Source organism: Kogia breviceps, chromosome 9 (assembly GCF_026419965.1).
Source record: "Kogia breviceps isolate mKogBre1 chromosome 9, mKogBre1 haplotype 1, whole genome shotgun sequence".
Classification (NCBI taxonomy): Eukaryota; Metazoa; Chordata; class Mammalia; order Artiodactyla; family Physeteridae; genus Kogia; species Kogia breviceps.
In genome coordinates, this window is record NC_081318.1 from 56,184,939 (window position 1) to 56,203,191 (window position 18,253).

At 41.2% G+C, this 18,253-nt stretch overlaps 1 protein-coding gene across 10 annotated transcripts in view; it reads right to left on the minus strand.

Annotated features, from left to right (window-relative positions):
• MTERF1 (mitochondrial transcription termination factor 1) overlaps positions 1 to 18,253 on the minus strand; it is a 710,255-nt gene that overhangs the window by 323,754 nt on the left and 368,248 nt on the right. For 7 of the 10 annotated variants that reach the window (XR_010842225.1, XR_010842221.1, XR_010842222.1 and 4 more), the window contains 2 exons: positions 2,786 to 2,867; positions 944 to 1,110 (listed from right to left, as the gene is read on the minus strand). The exons of 1 other annotated variant lie outside the window; for it this stretch is intronic. The gene's annotated coding sequence lies outside the window, so the exon portion shown is untranslated. The remainder of the gene's footprint in view (positions 1 to 943; positions 1,111 to 2,785; positions 2,868 to 18,253) is intronic. 2 more of the 10 variants (XR_010842223.1, XR_010842218.1) reach the window with 1 other exon arrangement.

Below are 18,253 nucleotides of genomic sequence, written 5' to 3' on the forward strand. Positions count from 1 at the left end.
TTTAGTTCTTCTAGGTCTTTGTTAAACATTTCTTACATCTTCTCGATCTTTGCCTCCATTCGTTTTCCAAGGTCCTGGATCATCTTCACTATCATCATTCTGAACTCTTTTTCTGGAAGGTTGCCTATCTCCCCTTCATTTAGTTGTTTTTCTGGGGTTTTATCTAGTTCCTTCGTCTGCTACATAGCCCTCTGCCTTTTCATCTTGTCTATCTTTCTGTGAATGTGGTTTTTGTTCCACAGGTTGCAGGATTGTAGTTCTTCTTGCTTCTGCTCTCTGCCCTCTGGTGGATGAGGCTATCTAAGAGGCTTGTGCAAGTTTCCTGATGGGAGGGATTGGTGGTAGGTACAGCTGACTGTTGCTCTGGTGCGCAGAGCTCAGTAAAACTTTAATCCACTTGACCGCTGATGGGTGGGGCTGGGTTCCTTCCCTGTTGGTTGTTTGGCCTGAGGCAACCCAACACTGGAACCTACCTGGGCTCTTTTGTGTGGCTAATGGCGGACTCTGGGAAAGCTCACGCCAAGGAGTACTTCCCAGAACTTCTGCTGCCAGTGTCCTTGTCCCCATGGTGAGCCACAGCCACCACCCACCTCTGCAGGAGACCCTCCAATACTAGCAGGTAGGTCTGGTTCAGTCTTCCCTCGGGTCACTGCTCCTTCCCCTGGGTCCCAAGGTGCACACCACTTTGTGTGTGCCCTCCAAGAGTGGAGTCTCTGTTTCCTCCAGTCCTGTCAAAATCCTGCAATCAAATCCCACTAGCTTTCAAAGTCTGATTCTCTAGGAATTCCTCCTCCCGTTGCCAGACACCCAGGTTGGGAACGTGATGTGTGGCTCAGAACCTTCACTCCAGTGGGTGGACTTCTGTGGTATAAATGTTCTCTGGTCTGTGTCACCCACTCAGCAGTTATGGGATTTGATTTTACTGTGAGTGCGCCCCTCCTACCGTCTCATTGTGGCTTCTCCTTTGTCTTTGGATGTGGGGTATCTTTTTTGGTGAGTTCCAGCATTTTCCTGTCGTTGATTGTCCAGAAGCTAGTTGTGATTCTGGTGTTCTTGCAAGAGGGAGTGACAGCACGTCCTTCTACTCCGCCATCTTGGTTCCTAATGGTCCTGTTGTTTTTTAAAAATATTTATTTATTTAGGCTGTGCCAGGTCTTAGTTGCGGTGTACAGGATCTTTGTTGCGGCATGCGGGATCTTTAGTTATGGCTTGCAGACTTCTTAGTTGTGGCATGGATGCGGGATATAGTTCTGCAACCAGGGATCGAACCCGGGCCCCCTGCATAGGGAGCTCAGAGTCTTACCCACTGGACCACCAGGGAAGTCCCCATGATACTGTTTTAATGGTTGCAAAATACTCCATTGCCTGGATGTTGCATAATTTGTTTAGCGATTCCTGTTTCTATGGTCTTTTGTAAAGTCCAAGGAACATAATACATGATAAAGTGCTTTATCAACCATAAGACTTGGTCTAAATATAATGGATTATTTTCATTATTTATCAAATGTAAATGACCTAACTATATTGGTTTTAGCTTCTAAGCTCTCAATGTATTTAACACTTGGTAGATATACAGAGAGAGAAGTAATACACCTCCTGTAATGCAGTCAACATCATCATTTGAAAATTGATTTATTGCATGGGTTTAGAAAGAACTGTTGATAACTGAATGTACAAGGCAACATCTAATGGGTACTCTCAAAGAGGAAAATTCATTTTTATCCAATGAGTAACCTTTACTTATTCAGCTGATAACTTATATTCTAAAGTAAATTATTTAAATCTCATATGTTACTCTTGCAAGTAAATCAGAATTGAATGTTAAAAACTATAAAGTGACATATGTGAAAGAAAGATGTACTGATGTGCTCTGATACACAGAATAAATATGAGCTTTTGTTTCTTGTTTTGTATATGTGTCTGTGTTATGTTTGTTTTACTTTATTTTAAATTGTCCTTGAAATAGCAGTGGAGTAATAGCAGGTCTTTTTGGCAAGGGACAGAACTGAAATTTTTACTAAGAAAGTAGAAGCTGAATTTTCTATCTCTGATATGCTATCTACAAATTTAAAATAAAATGGAGCAGTAAAGTTTCTATAAACAAGCCTGCTTATAAGAGGAGTATATGGGTCTTGGCCTTAATTTTCCAGGTTCCTCATATGCTCTAATTAATTGGACCATTCTCCACTTCATTTTGTCTGTGCAACACAAGAGATGGTACACAAAAGAATTTGCTTTACTCCCATGTCTTAGGGTAAGCGGTGACATTTAATGGGATCTTCTCCTAAAGACAAGGTTGGGATATACGGTTTACAATCCTCCCCAAACCAATGCAATCCTTTTTCTTGTCCAAGGGCTGGAAGACAGAGGCCAAGGGTAGTTGGCCTCTGCTACTGCCCACCACTCTGGTCAAAGTACAAAACCATAGGTTGCCTGTTAGATCTCTGAGGCCACATCCCCAAGTACTTGGAAGGGGTGTTGCTAACACTGCAGCAGAACCTAGATCCTGCCAGCGGGCCTGTGGATGTGGGACAGCCATATGCTAATGGTGACTGAATTCTCAACCTTTATTCCTCCATATCTTCATGGTAGATATTGTTCACAAGCACAGCCCGCAGTCACAGATACACACGGGCTATAGGAAGTGGCACCTTCATTTTGTCACTCAGGCAAGAAAACACATCAGAATGCAAGTGAGGGAACGTGACATTAACCTAAGGATAATCTTTAATCCCTTCTGATGCGCAAAACTTTGATACTTTGTTCACAAGTGATTGTGACCTACCAGCGTAGTCCAGTATGCCGTCTCAGGAACACTGGAGAAGGTTAACTTATTCAGGTCTCTTTCACATCTGAATTCTCTGACTCTATGAAAGATACAAAGATCCCAGTCACAACCAGGCAGCAATTCCTCATAGGATTTTGATCAACCAGAGTGATTTTGTATAGAAACACCCAGAAAGCTGGCAGAGGACCAGTCTTTCTCTCTCACATATAACACAACATTTCCTAACATCTGGCCTGGAGAAAATTTCCCTCTGCTCCCTCACTCACTCCACAAACTCCAGAAGACTTACTTCTGCCTAAAGCTGTATTTGTATGAGATGGTTACAGATAATAGGTGGAAACTCAGTTCTACATCATGTAAAAATGCATCCAGGGAAATGTCCACAGAGGACAGGACCCAAGGAAGCCAAAGAGACCAAATATCAAATATTTGACTATCGAATTTCCCCATCCTGATCTCTCCCTCCCCCGACACTTTTTTAAAGTTCTAAGTCACTGATTAAAGGTTTTCTTACAGATAGCCTCTTCTCTGTATTTAAATTCACCCAGAGATGGTACTAGAAGTGTGCCTCTGAAGGTTTTCAGTGCTGCTCTCACCCTGGGGGAGGGAAGAGTGGGGCCCTTTGCACGGAACTCACCCCCTACTCCCCACCTCAAATCTGTCTTTTCACTGTTGGTGAACATTTACATGTCTCCTGCTGGCCGCTGATCTCACGTGCACTCAAGTGGTCATACGTGGAAGGGACATGTCACTAAATGCTGCTGCCTGCTGAGCTCTTGATTTGCACGGATAGGAGCACTGCATAATGGCCTGCTGAGCTAATCTTCACAGGAAAGAAGGTTACTCTCGCCTTAGTTACTCTCCCTCTGGAAAGGAGCTCTGTATTCAGCCTTGTGTTTATGAAACATGAAAACACATGTTGTAAAAATGTTCTGCATATAAATGCAATAATGCAAAGCAATTGTTATGCTTGTTAAGAAGGCAACAATATGATTATGACATGAAAAGTGTTAATAGTGAATAAAATATGTTTTAACTTGTTGAAAATCATTTGCCTCTTTCTTAAAAGCACTGTGTGCAACTAAAACAAGGAAAGATGCCACACTAAAGGAGCATGTAAAAGGCAGAAACCTAAACACAATAGAGACAAAAGTCACGTTCAATGTGTTATCTATGCAGACTGGCTGTCAATATTTTTCAAATTAACTGGTTAATTGCCAGATCTCCAGTTTACTTCAGGCTGTGAAGATGGAGTTTGTGTGTCAAAATTAGATGCTTCATAAATGGCTTTTCTGATGTTATCTTCAACTTCATCTCCTTTCCTAAGTAGGGCTATTAAAGTAGCTTTTACAGTGGCAGCAATTTTTCTATCTAAAGGAAAATAGCTTAAATGCTTAATGGGTCCAATTCTCTGTAGAAGTCCCAGGGCAAAGATGATGGGAGTGAGTCCTACAAGTAGTCCCTACAGGAGCCTCTGGTGGGGTAGAGTGGGTCAGTGGGGGAGTAGATTGAGCTTCTCTGCTCCCACCTTCAGGGTGCTCCATAAGGGTAATGGAGATTATGAATAATCAACCTTAATCATAAGAGCCCTCAACCTGTCATGCCAACTCATGCTCTTCCTCTTCTCATATCTCCCCTCTCTTCAACCTCCAACCCATCTCCCTGCCACACACCTCTGCCTCTCAGCCCCTGTCTTTCCACCCCACTCCCGGAGAAACATCAAAGGTATCACACAGGAAGCCTTCCTCTTCTCCCTCCATGCTTACAAACCATTGCCCATCCACAGGCATCCCCTCTTCCTTCCCCTGTCTAGGGTAAACCCTCCACCTGGGCTTTGGATCCCATCCCTTAATGATTCTCAGGGGCTTAAGACCACTCTCGAGTATAGCCTACCTTCTCTCCTTTATATTCAACTGGTCTCTTTAGCCGGAGAGTTTCCACTGACATTAAACATGGAAGATGTCATCTGACCAGAGTAGGCTTGCCAGATTAAGTCCAGGGTAAACAACAAATAATGTTTTAGCATAAGTGTGTCCCCAATATTGCATTGGATATACTTAATACTGAGAAGTACTTGTTTACCTGAAATTCAAATTTGACTGGGCATCCTTCATCTTTATTTGTGAAATCTGGCAACCATACACCAGAGAGGTCTTTCTTGACCATTCATTGTATAAAATAGTATCCCCCCCACACTTCAGATAGTTTCTATCACCTTCCCTCACTTTTTTTGTCCTCATACACTATCACCATTGGGCTTACTATGTATTTATATGTTTATTTATTGTCTCTGTCCCTTCACCTTCTCACTAGAATGTAGATTCCATTGGAACAGGGGTTTTTAAATTCTTTGTTGCGTCTCTTTTGCCTAACATAGGGCTTAGCACAAGATAAGTGTCTGATAAATATGTGTTGAATAAATGTATGCTTGAGTCTCTCTCTCCTTTTAAAACAATTATCACGGGGCTTTCCGTGGTGGCGCAGTGGTTGACAGCCCGCCTGCCGATTCAGGGGACACGGGTTCGTGCCCCGGTCCAGGAAGATCCCACATGCCGCGGAGTGGCTAGGCCCGTGAGCCATGGCCAATGAGCCTGCGCGTCCGAAGCCTGTGCTCCACAGGGGGAGAGGCCACAACAGTGAGAGGCCCGCGTACCGCAAAAAACAAACAAACAAACAAACAATTATCACACAACGCCATAACCCCCCTAGATCTACTCCTCCATCTCTCTCATCCACTTCAGAAACTGATCTTGTAACAGGTCTTAACACTCATTGTCCCTGTGACTTCATCCCAGTTCCTCTTCTTCCTACTCCAGCCTGGCTCCACTCTTATTATTCCACCAACGCAGCTCGAAGGTCACGGATTAATTCCATGTTGTTAAATCACATGGACATTTTTTACCCCCATCTAATCTCTCAACAAGAGTTGACGTTATTGACCACTCCTGCTTCATGAAATAAGTCCCTTATTTCACTGGCACCGCACCCTCCTGGTTTTCCTTCTACCTCCATAATCACTTCTATTGCCAGTGTATCCTTCTCTACCTGGCCATTAAAGTTTGACTTTAGTCCCAGGCCCTCTTCTCTTTTCACTCTATCTTCTCTCCTCCAGGTAACTTCTATGTGGCTTCAATGGCCGTTCATTGGCTGATGACTCCAAAATTTGTACATCCAGCCCAAAGCTCCCCTCTTAGTTCCAGACCTATATGCCTATTTGGTATCCCCACCGGATGTCTCAAACTTGTATCAAACTCAATTATTTAAGACTGAATTTAAAGCATCCTCTGCTTATCTAAGCCCTGGTCCTCTTCTTTTGTACCACATCTTGGTGAATGACACCTCCGTGCATCTAATGGTATAAGCCAGACAACAACAGTCATCCTTGGCTCCTGTAAACCTCACCTCCCAAATAGCTCTTGAATCCATTCATTTCTCTTTACCTCCATGGTCACCTAATACAAAGGACAATTAACTCTTGCTAGACCGCTGCAATGGCTTCTTAACCAAAAGAGTTGTATTCAATGACTCCAACCTCTTCCTAACTTGTTTTCCACATTTACAGCCACAAGGATTCTTCCACCTGTCAAAAATTCTTCCTTCATTTCTTAGAAGGCTCCAACTTCTCTTTCCAGTGTTATCACATGCCACTCTCTTCTCCATTCTCTCAACAGCAGCAACACTGGCCAGGAATCAGTTTCTTAAATGCAACTATACATTCAAGAGGGCTGGGTGAGAAAGTGATTACAAAATAACTCGCTTAACACAGGGAGTTCACCTCTGTGCTTTGTGACCACCTAGAGGGGTGGGATAGGGAGGGTGGGAGGGAGGGTGATGCAAGAGGGAAGAGATATAGGAACATATGTATAACTGATTCACTTTGTTGTAAAGGAGAAACTAACACACTATTGTAAAACAGTTATACTCAAATAAAGATGTTTAAAAAAAAGTAGTAACAACAAAAAATAAAAGAACATAAAACACACACACACAAAAATAAATAACTCGCTTAAAAGAGTGAAGTAGTGAGAAATAATGTTTCATATGAAAATCTGCCATCAGCCATCTGCCAAAAACATCATCTAAAATTTAGGGCTGAAAGGTCCTTCACACATCATCTGGTCTAATTCTTTCCTTCCAAATGAGAACATGAGGAAATAAGGGTCCAGAGAGGAGCATGGAATGACTAAAGCCATAAAGCTATTTAAAGGCAGAGCTAGGAGATTAATGCCTGAATCTAATAAAGTCACATCTCTTGCCCCAAGTGAAGAGTGAATAACTGATGAGAAATAAAGTGAGCTGAGAATTACCATAGCTCTAAAGACATGGAGGGGCGATCAGAATGAGGCTGAGGCAGATGAAAGGAGCTAAACCAATCTGCCAATCAACCAGCAAACATTCCCACAAGAGAACTAGTGAGCCTTCAGACATAAGAATCAGGAACTTTGTCAATGAGCTTTTCAACCAGATTGAAAAGGCCTCTTATAAATATTCAATAGCTTCCAGAAAAATAGTCAATGGATGTGGATTGGATCAGGGTTGGGGGCTTGGTGTACCAACTGCTTAGTACATAAGGAAACAAATGGGTCCTGACCAAACTTATCAAGTGAGAGCCTACCTTCTATTGAATCAGCCACATAAGCCACCTGTTACCACCTGAGATTTTCACAAAGAACCCTTTCCAGCTTCTATGAGTCCTTGAAGAAACTAAAAATTATCAACTTGATGTCCACTGAAAGTTACAAAGTTAGGGCCACAGATTCAAGGCACCTCTACTTCCTGACAATTAGGCAAAAATATCATCAGAGAGATCCTGGTCCATTGCCTTTCAAAGTAAAGCCCAAGCTACTGAGCACAATTCATACTTTGAAACTAAACTTACCATTCATTGGCCAAGGGAAGCTTTCTGGAGGACACTTCTATTGAGATCAAGAGAGGCTGAGTAAATACCCTGTGTGTGCTTATCACTACAGGTGCTGAAGTGTAAATGAGTGTGAAAGTTGCCTTTTGGTGTCAAAAGACCTGACAAGATTCTTTTCCAAATGGGATTGAAATTATTAGTAAATTTGTTGAGCTAAGAGACACTGTTTATCAGCTGTATTTTTAATTGGTTTCCAGGGAACACCTATGTTAGGGTTATAAGCATCAAAGGTGATAAACAACTTAATTATCCTCCCAGAACCATTAGGAAAAAGTATCACTGTTGGTGAGTTTCCTTTAATGCCTTCTTTTGAAATGCCATCCTGCTACTATTGTCGGACCATCTGTAGTTTTATTTCCCAGACCTTTGATGCTCCCTTCATAAATAGAAAAGGCAGTTAGAAGTAGATTAATGAAGTTAACAACATTTACACTGGTCAGATATATCTTAAGTTACCATTGGGCATAGCTTCTCCTTGGAGAAGCAGCAAGTTAAAGGGAATCAGAAAACCTTGAGAGAATTTTGAGGGATGAGGCAGAAAGCCCATGAGGAGCTGGAAAGGCCTGGGCATGGTACCCATTCTTTATTATGGTGGTTTCTGAGAAAAGAGAGCTGCCAACTGGGAGGCTGTTATAGGGAGGGGAGGGAAGAGTTTCATATTTTGTTTATTTCCATTCACTGTCTTTAAATTTTATTCATGAAGAAGAATGGAAACATGAAGGCAGAGTGTGGTAGTTGTTAGTAAGCCAGACTCTCTGTTCCACGTATATTTCTTCCCTCAGATTCCATCATTGGAGCATGAAGGTTTTTTCATTTTCTAGACTCTACTCAAATACAATGTCCCTGGAAGGACTTTTAATTTTTTTTTAATTACTGCTATAACAGAGAACAACAACTTTTCTGTAGAGAACAAAGAACAAGTAGGGAGTGGGATTTGAACAGAGGCCAAAGACGGACTTCCCCAAATTCAGTTTTGCTCAGGACTAACACTGAGTTGCATTTTGGTTTTGCCTCCTTTTCTTATTTCTTTGTTACGTGGAAAATTTTTCTGAATCTCACCTTCACTCTTTGAACTGGGGTTATGTGGTTAGACTTATCTGTCTTTTTACCTAGCAGAAAATGAATGAGAAACACTCTGTTTTGAGTGTCTCAAGAAGTGATGCCATACAGAATCAGGCAAATATACTATAATCACTTTTGCACACTTCATGTTTTTAAAGATGCTAACTGGGGTGAAAAACAGAGTTGGAGAGGGAAGCTATTCTTGTCTCATTTTACAAACAAAGAAACTGAGGCCCATCTGGATACAGCTATCAGCCCAGGACTCCTGGAGAACTACCCCATAGCCTTCCCACTTGATTCTGCTAAGGGAAATCTTACACCATGGTTGGGACTGGAATCATATTAAATAACTGTCTCCATGTGATATCCTTGATGTTGAATACAATTAAAGAGAAACACAGAGCCATCATCCTTTCAGCCCTGCCCCAAACTGGCAATCTTCCAAGTAGGCCAAACATTAATTTCTCAAAGTCATTTTGAAGCACAGAATGTTATATCACAATAAAAATGTCAGTTGGACATTAAAAATAAGTGCTTTGGAAAAAGAAGTATTTTCAAATACCTGTCTTAATTGCTTTAGATTTAATCTGAGAGTGGAGCAACTGAGTAGTCTCTTCATCTGACATCATTCAAAAGAAGTGGGATTTTCTTTTAGCACTAATGGGTCTATTAACCTGGGATCTAGACTGTGAACTTATAGAAGGGCTTGTCTTTCTTCACATTTATCTCTATCATCATTAATTTCCCCTCTCCTCTTCCCTTGTCCAACTGGTCAGCTTTAAATTTTTTCTGAATGTTGATGGGAATTGTTTGCTGAAGAACAAAAGGTCCAGCTATATCCATTTATATAATACAAGCTTTAGAGAGAGAAAGAGAGAGAGAGAGGCTATTCCAATCTTATGAGTCCATATTTGGCATGTGGTATGTTTTGGCTCTAGAAAGGTATTTTAAAAATCCCGGTTATCTCAGACAAAATTGCCTTAGTCTGCCATGGGTCAAGTAGGAATTTCCATGCTGCCTGCAGACTCCAACACCTCTGCTCCCTTTCCTCCATATTACCACCACAGCCATATTTCTGAGATCTTTCTAGAGGATGCAGATAAGAGAGATCCTTTCTCCGGAGTTCAGTTTCACACTGGAGAAAGAAAGACATCTTCCTGCTCCGGGTTCTATTACTGTTGACAGGGAAAGGGCAAAGATGGTGAATTTTATAGCATTTAATAGGCAAGCAGTCCATGGCCCACCATATCTGACTCTCTGGCAATTTCTGTCAGCTCATGTTGATGTTGGTCAGCGACAAAGTCACAGGATTATAGGAGCCTGACGCCCACCACACCTTTGGTTTGAGTAGAAACAATGGAAAGCATGATGGTTTTTAGAGACTAAAACACATGTTTAAGAATTCTGCATTTCCAAGACATGTCCCAAGTTTTCCTCAAGATCTTTTCATTCCCTAACTACAACAAAGAGATGTAACACAAAGTCCCCAGTATCTGTGGCTGCCTGTGACTGTGACATGGCAGATGTCCTTAAGGGAGCCTTTGTGCCCTTAAAATGTTTGCCCTGATTTATTTATGAAATTGTTTTATAAAACAATTCTATCTACTATTACTAACACTACTAGAATTAAGAGAAAGATAGTTATCATCCCAGCACTATTTTCCCCACCAGGCTCAGGTTAGGGCTTCAGATTGAACCTCAATACTTGCTGAAGTCAAAGCCGCAATCCAGGTGATTTATGTCTATGGAGATTTTTCATCTTTATATCTTATTTCTCTAGTACCCGCTTAGCATTTTTCGTCCCTGACTGGCCAATGGCACCCTCACTGTAGCACCTGATCAGTGTCTTACCTCTCTAAACAGTTCCTCTCAAGAATGTCACCCCACCTCCTTTATTAAAACTCTGCATCTTGCCAGATCATCTATCATAGCAAAACTTTAGCATCCTGTGCTCCTTTTCCTCAAGATCTTGTAGATAACTATTAAGAGATTTAATATACCACCACATAATAAGGTTACATGGGCAATATAGTATAGCCCTTAAGGGTAGTTGCTTTAAAGTCAAACCGTGATATATAAAACATTTCATTGTAAATAATAATGGCTGAATCAAAGAAAAGCTATTCATCAACTGCAGCAGCAGCAGCAACTATTAATGGTATGATCACCCTCCCCAGATATTATAATTTCTCTTCAGACTTTCAATGACTTTATCCATTAAGGTAACAAATGTGAAAATTTCTGCCTTCTAGCTGGCCAACTGGGGCATGGTCTTTCTGAGATGTTTTCAATCCTTCCGATTCTTCTCCTGCCCTACACTGAAGGCTTCCAGCCCTGAACTGTCACAGCTGCAGGCAGGGCTGGGGCAGCGCATAGCAGAGAAAGAAATGGCCAGGTGGCGTGGGCTCAAGTGTAGCCACTGACTTCCTCTCCTCTCAGGAGCCATATGGCCAGTGCAGCTCTGAATTCCTCAAGTTCCAAAGCCGAGGTTCAAGAAGTATCTTTAAGCTCAGGGTAAGACGAGCAGATGAGAAGACAAGGATACTCCTTCCTCTAATTTAAGCCCAGCAGTCTTAATATTCCACATGACAGGGTTTAAGATAAATGAAGAAGCCTTTTTAATGCGTGTAGAAGAAATGGGCAAATACACACCCTTCCCTTAATCCTCAAGAGAGGCACAGGAATTGGTATCTCCTGAACCACTTATAAGTGAAACTAGCAGAGTGGTGATAACATTCCAGAGTGAGCCATTAAGCCTTGGTTCAGATTGATTGTGGGTCCTTTCCCATTTCTAGTGACTTGTAGAGTGTCTGCAAGGAGGCTAACAGTGAGCTATGTGCCGAGCACTAATGCTTTCCTGACTTTGGCTACCATGTTGTGCTGGCTCTAAAATAGAACATATTTCTCAAGTGAGTTAATGCCCACTTACTACTTTGTTGTAATGTTTAATTATCATAAATGACTTAATTGTTTAATTACTAGATCAAAGAATAGATAAGGACTTGCAGCAAGCAAAATATAAGACCAAGCTTCGCTCTCTATTGAAAGTCACATACATTGTATATGCATAGGTACTGTACATGTATGTACATATCTAGAAGTATTTTATATGAGCATTTATATATAAATCTATACTTGCATATGTTTTAGACATACCAGATTGTCACGAGCCTGATTATCATACATGTGGTCCACAGGAGAGATGCAGCCCTAAGGAAGAAATGGTTGGCTCAAGAGGTGAATTCTCTTTGTACAGGCTGCATTAGTAACAGTGTTACCGAGGACTATTACTATGGACACTGCTGAGCAGTGCTGACCCTGTGCTCTTGTTGCTCTCCTCTTTGAGAAAATAATTCACACTGCAGTGAAAGCCTAGCGATTGGATTGTACATGGCACCAATTCAAGATAAAGAAAGGGTAGGCCAACTGAATATGGTCTCTTAGCTGGAGTCTTACCCAAAAGAAGGACTGATCCTTTGAGGAAATATGAAGGAGGAATATTCACTTAAAAGCCCTCTGTGATTTGTGCTGAGCAGTACCTACAAGTCTAAAGGAATGTTGACCTCTTTTTTTTCACAAGAGGAAAAGATAATGAGACCTGAAAAAATTCAAAGCAATTCTAGGAATGCACTCTTCTCACAACCAAATGTTTTCAGAGAAGCTGCTCCTTATGGATCATTTCTCAAATGCAGTCACTGAGGGCACTAGGAAGTTATTCCAGTTTATAGAGACTAATAGTAATAGCTCCTGTTAATTGAGCACTTACTATGTGCCAGATGCTGAGCTAAGTGTTTTACCTGTGTTCCTCTACGTATTTATTTCTTACAGTGATCCTACTAGGTGCATCCTATTTCTATCTGCATTTTATAGATAAGGAAACTAAGCCAGAGAGGGTAAGTAATAAGCCCATCATCACACAACCAGTAGATGACAGAAGAAGAATTTGAATGCAGGCAGTCAGTCTCCAGATCCCATCACTTTAACCACCCACCTATACTAGTACACTTTGCACTGGTTTGGGACTGATGCTGAGGGTTTCAAAAATTCAGAATAAATCAGGAAAACTGGATTGGTTCTCACCAATTTTGAGTGTTCTCCTTTGTTGATGGGGAGTCTTGGAAAATATCTACCAAGAAAATGGAAACAACAGCAGCAAAGATTCTGGTGAACCAGTGTCTCATTGTGACTCAATCCTTAGGAATAAGTCAAGACTCCTATATTCCCCTGCTTGGCACTGACTACTGTAGTAGAGGCAGGAGGCTCAGTGGAGGTTAACTGTTGGGAAGTGTGTTTCACAGCTCCCACTCCTGGGGTTCATTAACCACGAAGGAGATGGATGTCAAAGAAATGATATAAGTCACCCGGGGAAGAAATGGCTAATGACACTAGTCTCCTGGGGAGAGACTTTCTATGTACTCCTTCAACAAAGTTATATGGAGCAGCTTCTACATGTACCCAGAGGCTGAGGAAAATACAGGGATAGATGGCATGGTCCTTTTCTTAAAGAAGACTTTGGAGTAATGTCTGAAATTATCAAAAGGGATAAGATGAAGACAAACAGCAGGACAGGACTTGCTGTCACACAGACATGGTGGGTGTATTGCTGACATTTTGTCTGGACCATCCTTATTTGTTACCACCACTCAAGTCTCTTCTACCATGAAAACAAACAAGTAACACAAACAAACAGAGGAAGATAAAATTGAAGATAGAACACCACAGAAATTGTTTTAAAGTCCAATTTATCGATATTTTAAACGCTTAGTTTCTAGACTCATTTTGATGTATGAATAAGTCTTACAATAGCATATTTACAAAGGCAAAAGTCATGAGAAAGAGAATTTCTAGAGGGAGAGAAAAGATAAATTGGCTACATGGTACATGAAAAAAATCACTTTCTGGGTAAATAAATTAGATTATGGGCTCCAGATCTGTGACTTACTTGCTATATTAACTTTATAATACACAGCCTCTCTGAGCTTTAGTTTCTTCATATAAGACTAATAGTACCTGCCGTGATGTGAGAATAAAATGAGACATAAGTATAACATACTCCATAACCATATTCTTTTTGGAGGAAAAACTGAGTAAGCCCATAGGCCTTTAGCCTTTAATTACTTTTTCTTTAGCTGTTTTCTTTATTTATTTGTTCGAAGTGACACAAATACGGAGGGTGCTTCTGTAATGCTAAGTGATTTCTCACCTCAGGAAGATGGAAATACCCTTATATCAGATACCTGACATGTATCACATCCAATTCTTTCTGTCTTATCTGTCTCTAACTCCAGCCACTGCTGTGGTGACTAGTTCTGCATAGTTTCTGATAAAATTCATCCAGGCTCAACTTGACAGTGATGATCTATATGTCTTGATTTTGCACCTGCTGCCAAAGGGTCCCCATACAGAAGTTTAGAATGCCACAGGACACTTCCAGGCACTCATGTAAATACAACCTGGAAATGCAATGAACTCAGCACCCTCATGGGATGAAAATTTGACCAGTGAGTGACAGGAGCCCATGAATTGATGTATTTTCCCTTTCTTCCCCTAGAGAAACAGTGAAGCAGCTGTATGGCTTCTCAGAGGATGATCTTTCAACACGAAACAATCAGTTGAACTTAGCCTCAGCCAGGTTGATCAGCATTCTTGTGTTTTCCTCCATCTTTCTCTGCTTCATACTCCATATTCCTCATTCTAAATTATACTGCCTAATTAAATAGTACGATGTAAGACTTTGGTTCAAACTCTACTTTCTGGTGAACCAAAGTGAGAACAACTGATAGCAGAGTGGCTCCAGAAAGCAGCCCTTCAGGAGGGTATTTTGGATTTCAGTTTAAAAGACCCCATTGCTAGCAGCAGATATGGTGATGATAACCTCTGGCATGTAGTGACATTATAACTAAGACTTTCACCTGTGGGTAACTGGGCTGAGATGCAGGTGGTAAATGAGGGGGCTATGGTAGTTTAAGGCATGGATAAAATGTGGATGATAGAAATTGTGGAATAGAGACAACTGCTGTTAGCTGCAGTGGAAGCTTTAGAAAATAATAGACTCGAGGAAGCAAAGTGTCAACTTAAGCCAGTCTGTAAAAGCCAGAAATCCTCTACAGCAGCTTCAGTGGAAATGGTCATCTCCTGGAAACATAAGGAAGACCATGCTGAAAATCAAACCCAGGATCTAATTGTAAAGGTGGCAGAATGAATATGTAGCCTCACAAATGTCCACTATCAAAGTTAGTACCTTGGCAGGAAAGGAGTGGATGGGACTATTTGGCTGAATCAGGATGAGAATCTTGAGCTCTCACTAAACCCTCCCTTACCAGAGGACAGAAGTGGCTGCCTGCCTGGAGACTATTCAACGACTCTCCCTAAGGCAGGTGCCTCATAAAATAATTTTTCTCCTTAAGATATGCCCCAGCATCCCTCATTGCCTCAAGACTGTTGACCAAGGTGAAGTCTCAGTCCAGCCCAAGCACTACTCCTGGAGGATATGCACCAAAAGAACTGCAGAGATTTGCTAATATGGCCTGGCAAGAATAGGGGCTACACAGGTGAGAATGGAGCTTGAGAGTCCTGGACTGCAGTGAGGAGGTCAGGTACGGGGCTGGATAGAGGAAAATTAACTGACACGGGGCACCCATCCATGACTGGAATTCAATATCCTACAAAGAACCCCAGGAGCCAGTCCTAATTGTCTGTTGAGACATGCCTTGAAGTTTGGTGAAGAGAATACTAACACCAACTACCACGGTAGAAAAATCACAGTCTATCATCCAGTTTCCAGATCTAAATCAGTTCACAGACCCAGAGTACAATGATTGTTAGGGACCCCAGGATATCTTGAGGAAGAACCCTTCAATGTCATCACAAGTATATACAGGAAATCTTCCTCTGACTTGTCCCCTAAATGTACCTGTGGCCATTTGTTAGAGTAACTGTTCACTGTTGAAAAGGAAAAACCTAGCCCTTTTAAAGTCTGTTAGATAAAGAGTTGGGGCTGAAATGAAACCAAAAGACCTGAAATGCCATCAAGGACATTCAGTTAGAGTAAAAGCTCATCTGAGAACAATGATAATAAATTTTGGCCCAAAATTGTCTCACAGTGGGTCCATAGTATTCATAGACCCATCTTGAGGTTATTTCTCACTCTCTGAGTATATCATTAGGATAAATACATTTATCAGCTGTTAGAACCCTCACACTGGTTCCCAGATCTGTAATGTAAAGGCCATTATGGTACAAAGAGCCAAGTAGAAACTGCCTCTATCTCTGGCCAAGACCACAAATCAGAAGCAATGTTGCATCCCAGGAGGAAATGCAGAGCTTGGTGCCACTGTCAGACTTACTTGAAGGATACAAATGTGATTGTTTCCATCATATCCCTTGTTCAATTTACCTGTCTGGCCCTGAAAAATCCTGAGGGATCATGGCAGATAATGTAAAACTACCATAAATTTAGCCAGGTGTTAAACCCAGTCACATCTACCATGCCAGATGTGTTATCTTTCCTGTGAGTGGATTAAAAGAGACTCTGGCACCAGCTATGAGACAGTTAATCTGGTGAATGTGTTCTTCTCAATGCCCATAAGAAGGAAGGATCAAAAGCAGCTCACATTCACATTGCAGGGGCAGCAACTCACTTGTGAAGTTTTGTAATTTCAGTCCCCACAAACTTAAGGTTCTGATTTCCACTGTGGGGTGGGATAAGGGGTAGGAGTCTTTCTACCAGGTGCACAGAAAGGGTTCCATTGAACTTGAACCTTTAACTAGCACGTTGTAACTCTTCATGCCAGTGCATCAGCAGACAAAGAAGAGAGTTATTATATGTGCTCATCAACCTAAGTACTATGTGGAACTACAGCTGCTGTAACAGAATACAGCCAGGGAGGAGTATGGCCAGTATCAGGAAGAGGACTTTAGTGGCAGCTCTCTTAATCATGTGTACTTATATTGACTCTCCTTCTTCCTTCCCTGATTCACTCCTCTTGACTCTCTCACTCCAGAACTCTGAAAGCTGGGAAAGGAATAGTACAGAAGCCTTTGCCTCAGGTTCCCCTTTCAGGAGAACCCAAGCTCAAGCTGCTGTCCTGCTGGTAGGTTCAAATGTACTTACTTGCTGGGAGAGAATGGATATGCCAGGCACATTACATATTTTATTTTATTTTATTTAATCATCATGATGATCTTGAGAGGTAGAACAGTTATTTCTCTTTTCCAGGGAGGGAGACAGTTTCAGATAAGTCAAGGATTTTGCCAAAGGACATACAGCTTATGAGTTGCAAGGCCAGGTTTTGACCCAGAAAGTGTCTAACTCTAAAGCTCAAGGTCCTTCCTCTATACCTTCATGCCTAGGTCAGTGATGACAAAAATGAGTGCTCAGAAAGAAGACAAGTCACGCTCTTGTATCATTCTGATAACCCCCTTTGCACTATTAGTGGTTGGTTTTCACTTTAAGTTTTTCTTTTTAATATGTAAATTAGTACACAGAGGACTTCTCTACAGGTAAATATTGTAGGAATGTTAAAGGGGTCCATCATTCTGAAATGTGTGATGGAAGAAATCAGAGAGTGCTCTTTCAACAAATCAAGATCTAAGAAGTGAAGTAAGTTAGAAAGAGAAAAACAAATACCATATGCTAACACATATATATGGAATCTAAAAAAAAAATGGTTCTGAAGAACCTAGGGGCAGGACAGGAATAAAGATGCAGATGAAGAGAATGGACTTGAGGACATGGGGAGGGGGAAAGGTAAGCTGGGACGAAGTGAGAGAGTGGCATGGACATATATACACTACCAAATGTAAAATAGATAGCTAGTGGGAAGCAGCTGCATAGCACAGGGAGATCAGCTCGGTGCTTTGTGACCACCTAGAAGGGTGGGATAGGGAGGGTGGGAGGGAGACGCAAGAGGGAGGAGATATGGCGATATATGTATTATGTATAGCTGATTCACTTTGTTATACAGCAGAAACTAACACACCACTGTAAAGCAATTATACTCTAATAAAGATGTTAAAAAAAAAAGATCTAAGAAGTGAATATAGAGACTAAGAAAAAGTCAGCTCATTAAAATTTTTTCTCCTTCAGGAAATAATTTGCTTCTAAATAAATTCAACACAATAAAAATATGGGAGAAGAAGAAAAATATGAAACATCACATCATTTTAAGTTTGATTATGTCACTGAATAAATTAAATGGCTGTAGAGTAGAAAGAAACATAATCCATAAAGGAAGTGAGAAAAGTTAAAGCAGTCAACAGTAATTAAATGGTGACAAGCTGAGTGGAAATTGATTTGTATTAGCTGAAGGCCATTCCCATCTTTTAGAATGTTATGCATCAGGAAAGAGAGAAAAGAAAGGTTTCTACTATTTTGATATAAAAATATGTCAGTTCTCAGCCAAGGTCACTAATTCAAGACAGCAGTAGATTCCTAGTATACATTCTAATATTCCACACCTACTGGCATGTATTGAAATAGATAA